Source organism: Frankliniella occidentalis, unplaced genomic scaffold (assembly GCF_000697945.3).
Source record: "Frankliniella occidentalis isolate FOCC.00 unplaced genomic scaffold, Focc_3.1 Scaffold221, whole genome shotgun sequence".
Taxonomy (NCBI): domain Eukaryota; kingdom Metazoa; phylum Arthropoda; class Insecta; order Thysanoptera; family Thripidae; genus Frankliniella; species Frankliniella occidentalis.
In genome coordinates this window covers 128,749-133,561 of record NW_026267347.1, presented here as the reverse complement: position 1 = coordinate 133,561, position 4,813 = coordinate 128,749, and the positions used below count along the sequence as shown (strand labels likewise).

Here is a 4,813-nt window from a genome sequence, read left to right as displayed (position 1 = left end):
CCCGTTTTAACGCATTTTGAACGGGTATTTTTCACATTTCGTCACTTTTGACACATTTTCGGTCCCCAATTGTCGACGAGGAGAATCGAATGCACTTTGAATGATGCAAATCGGCCGAGCCGTTTTCGAGAAACATTTGTATCGTTAATGAGTCACGCGTGGAGGTTTATATTTGCTGGATATTATAGATGCCAAAACTCAACTGTAATTCCCAAGTTTCATATAAAACAAGCAGGCCCGCCCTTCCGCCAAACGGAGTTGCCAGCTCCACTTCGCTTCGCCGGCAACTCCGTTCGGCAGGGGCCGGGCCTGCTTGGCCTGCCGGCGGCGATGGTCGGGCCGAGGCCCGACCATTTCAGTCTCGCTATTTACTGAAGTGCATAATCAAATAAATAATGTGACCGGTAAATTACTTTGCATATTTGAGTAAACTAAAGTAAACAAAGGGCTCTACTTTCACGAGTTACCCCCACAGTTAAAGTCTTACGAAGCAAAATGCCAAATCCTTCGTGCCTACGAAGGATTTGCTCCCTACGAAGCGTCCAAATCCTTCGTATTACAAAGGATTTGGCATTTTTCTTCGTAAGACTTTAACAGTGCCTTAGGAGACCATAAAAAAATATTTGATTTTCTACTTTTTGGACCAACCCCTATTTCTTTGTTACCCCCTTTCACCCCCTTTGGGGTGGTTGCCAGGATTTGCACCAGGCGTTTCGTTGTCCAGAAGTGACCCCTAAGATACCCTGAAATTTGTAGACCTCTAGCTCATCTCCTTCCTCTACACGGACGACAGACGGACAGACAGACACGAGAGCGGTTGCATAAGCCCGCTTTAATGCTTTTTTAAAAGCAGAAGGGCGGGCTAAAAACACAATAAATGGTCTTACAACAATGGAGACGACAGGTCTACACCATAAGAAAACGAAACAACGACCAACAGTGAGTGGCAAGGAGAAAAACACTTCCCGTCGTGTTCTGAACAGTCAAACACAACAAGAATGTTACAAGTTTTATAAAAATACGAGAACTCCAACTTGGTACTAAAACGAAGTACTAAAAAGGAGCTAAAAAACGGCAACAGCCAAGTCAAACAAACTTACTTAAAATTAAAGAACAGGGGGAATGCGGCCCCAGTAGAGATACTCAAACGCAGTACAAATAAATAGTTAAAAATGGCAATGGCCAAGTCAAACAAAGTGATTACCTAATTGCGAAACAGATGAAACGAAGCCCTATCCATGGGCAGCTTGCAGAATTGGTCAGGGCCGCCAGCTGGCCCTCAAAGCATGGTGAGCACATTCCGTGTCTACATGGCAGCAGTATTCCCTCGGACGGTGCCACCCAGCACACCTTGCAGGGGAGGCCGCCGTCCGACGCCGGCTGGGCGGCCGCGGGTGGTGTCACGGCTGCTAGAGGGACTGCCATGGGGGCGCACAGTGGTCGGGAATCGCCCAAAAGCGGCAATAAGTGTTCGTTTTGGAAATACCCGTCCGGTATCTAAAGTGTTTGGATTACATAAATCAGCGGGTGGAAACTCTGTTGTCAAAAAAGGCATGTAGAGGTGTTTTATACGCTCTTGATATCAGAAACCAGACGTGACAGGCCAAAACCGGGGACATATTTGGAATCCTCATAAAATTTCACGTTGTATAGGCTGTATGTAGTGCCGCGGTCTACGGAAATAGTAGGTCATTTTGCCATAGGAATGTAAAAAATGGGTCAAGATGACGCTTTGAGACAAGGATCGAAACGTTGCATTGATTTCTTGTCTTCCTTAATGCAAGAGAACAGGACCTCGTACGTTAATTTCGAGGTCTTATTCTGAATCCTGAGTAAATTTCCTGTGCAGAAAGCTGCCATGAAGTCGTCAACTCTGTATTATCATAAATAACCGGCGCCGTGCAACTGAGACCAGGTATGCAGCGATTGAATTGCATGAAATTGACGAAACAGTCTGCCATTGAACGTGTGTTCCTAGGGAACAGACCCTCTTTCTTCGAAACCCAAGAAGTGAAATGCACACAGAACAACACGCTGAATTCATAGCTGTGTTCAGATTTTGAGTTGGTCTCTCCGTTTTCTCACATTAAGGACGACAAAATGGCGTTTTCCGGGGTAAAGCCTAAATGTCGATCCTTGTTTCAGAGCGGCATCAGAGTTTCCACCCGCTGCATAAATAAAGCATCAGACTTTGATATTCAAACAAATAAAACGTCCTAGACTGTCGCAGTTATTTCAAAACTCGATGCAAAAGTTGCGGTGCGGCTGAGAGGTTAGTCGGCGCCGGGCGGACGAACTTTTACGCTTACTTTGACCTCTTCTAAACAATATATCGTTGCAAATGAACTGAAAAAGTTGTGTGCCACCGGAAAGGGCGTACTTTCACCTTCTCTCTCATATGAGGCACGACTCATTAGAATGAGAATTACGCATTTAACATCCATTTATGTATATACAGGAAATCTCGCCGACCAGCCGTCAAGGGTGAAATGTAAATTGACTTTTAAAAAAATGTTAGGGTTTGTTGGGGAAACGGGAGATTGCACGACAATCCTGGAAGCTACTCCTATCAATATCAACAAAGACATTTTGCGCAAACTTGCGCAAACGGAAAAAATGTGAGTGTTTCTTGGGCGACGCTGCGCGACCTCATAGTTGTGTTTGAATGCATGCCAAAGGTAAAATCGTATCTATAAAGCGACGTATGTTAGACTAGTAGAAGTAGGATAAATTCCCTACCCGTTGGTATGTGGTTTGTTATGGTGTGATGGTAGATTTCACGATATCAAGCGATTAATACTGATCGGGTCGGAGGACGCTGACCGCCCGGCACTACTCCCCGCCTACGGAGCGCGTGTCGAGTTATTGCCGCTTTTTGATGATTTCCGACCACTGTGGGGCGGACGCTTGAAGTACTTGAAACGGCATGACCCACGGGCTGCTGCTGTTGGTCATGGACGGGAAAGGGTGCAGGGTACAATAGCTGTTGTGGCTGAGGCGGCTGAACAGGCTGAGGACGGCCCCGGCATGATGACGCCAACATCGTACAGCTTGGACAGGGCTGTCTCCAGCATGTTTGGCCGCCTTGGCCTGTGGTGCCTCTCCCAGGGAAGAGTGACTCGTGGCACGGCCATTCTTCTTAAAGCTGGAAACCGAAGCGAAGAGAGCCAAAAATTAGTACAAACACATTTTTACTACCTAAAGCACTTGTTTCGTTTGTGAGGAATCAAGGGTGTACTCACTCATGCGATCAGATGATGATGGGGGGGTTGTGGTAGGCGTTCGCCGGGGCGACGACCAGGACAGGGCTGCCGAACTGGAAGCTGGCTTGGGGCTGATGGACAGATTGGATGGGCTGAAAGTGAGGATACGGCTGCTGCTGAGACGGGCTATGCTGAGCGAACAGCTGCTGCTGAGACGAGCCTTGGCCTGGCTGCTGAGCATACGGCGGCTGTTGCTGAGACGGGCCTGGATGCTAATCATACGGCGGCTGCTGCTGAGACGGGCCTGGATGCTGAGCGTACGGGTGCTGCTGCTGCTGAGACGGACCTGGCTGAGACGCAACGACTTGTAACGCTGCGGGCGCCGCGGGGGCCGGCACCACCGGTGCATCTACTGCTGCAGCGCGGGGAGTGGGGCCGGGCGCGACCACGCCGGGGTCATCTACCGCTTCTGAAACACACAACGATGATAGTTAATTGCGGTGCAAGGAGACAAGAAAACGATTAAGCCGCCAGCGCTCTGCTGTGACTTTGATTTCGCGCCGAGAAAGTAAAGCAAAACACAAGATGGCCGTTGTGCCGTTGAGGTTAAGAACGCCAGCGACAGAGTCAGATTGCGAGCCCAAGTCCAGCAACAGCTTCCCTATGAAACGCACTACAAATCAACAAAACATCAAGGTGGATTCAGAGCTACCTAAAAGCGAGCGTGATTCTCACGGAAAGCGTGATTTTCACGCCCGGCGATCACGATCCCCGCCTACACTAATGGCTCAGTTTGGGACCGATTCTCTTCCCTTGGCCAGTTAAAGCTGACGTCACCTTCTTTGCGTGACAAGGCGATTCAAGTAGCTGGAGCCACCGACGCCCACGCGCAAGACTACAACGCACGGCCACTGTGCACGTGGATAAGTACGTAGACATGGAGACGGAGTGGGCTGACCAGGCGCATCGCGGGGACATGGGCTCGAGCATATTATGCCCCTGCAGCAACTCACCCATCTGGACGAACCCCTTACTCAACCCATGCGCAGGATGAGAAAAAGGGGGAAGGGGGAGGTCGATCGCCCCCCCCCCCTTTCCTCTCGTATCTAGTGAGCCACCCGAGAGGTAGGCAATTTTTGTTACGATACCCCTGTATGCAGGCAACCCCCCGGTGCTGTCCTACGTCCTAGGCTCTCGATGCAAAACCTATCCCCCCCCCCTCCCCGCGGCGTCATGACGAATAGCCCCTCCTTGTGGGCGAGCGCCTGAGAGCGACATGTTAGGCTACAGCGACTACGTCCCGCCTGATCTCTCAAAGGTGCCACGGTGAAAGCGGGGCGTTGGAGTTCCCTGGCTGGGATCCCACTCGCACGAAAAGCGGGTGTAAGCTGATCCCTTTCCCTGGCACCTTGCTAGGTGCGTTTAGAATACCTCGGAATCTGTCTGTGAAGGAGCTCCATGACCCATGGTGCGTCAGTAACGTTGGCTGATTTTCCCCCCACACTTGTGCTCGCGACCGCCACACCACAAGTCACAGAAATGGCCTGCTGCCCGTGCTCGTGCCGCCCCGCGACCGGCAACCCGCGCTGCCATTGCAGCTGCGCAGCAGT

General features: G+C 50.4%; 1 protein-coding gene across 1 annotated transcript in view; it reads right to left on the bottom strand.

Annotated features, from left to right (window-relative positions):
• LOC113212266 (uncharacterized) overlaps positions 1–4,813 on the bottom strand; it is a 36,968-nt gene that overhangs the window by 31,139 nt on the left and 1,016 nt on the right. Inside the window, exons 3-4 of the transcript XR_008011782.1 lie at positions 3,243–3,672; positions 1,205–3,145 (exon numbers count right to left, since the gene is read on the bottom strand). The gene's annotated coding sequence lies outside the window, so the exon portion shown is untranslated. The remainder of the gene's footprint in view (positions 1–1,204; positions 3,146–3,242; positions 3,673–4,813) is intronic.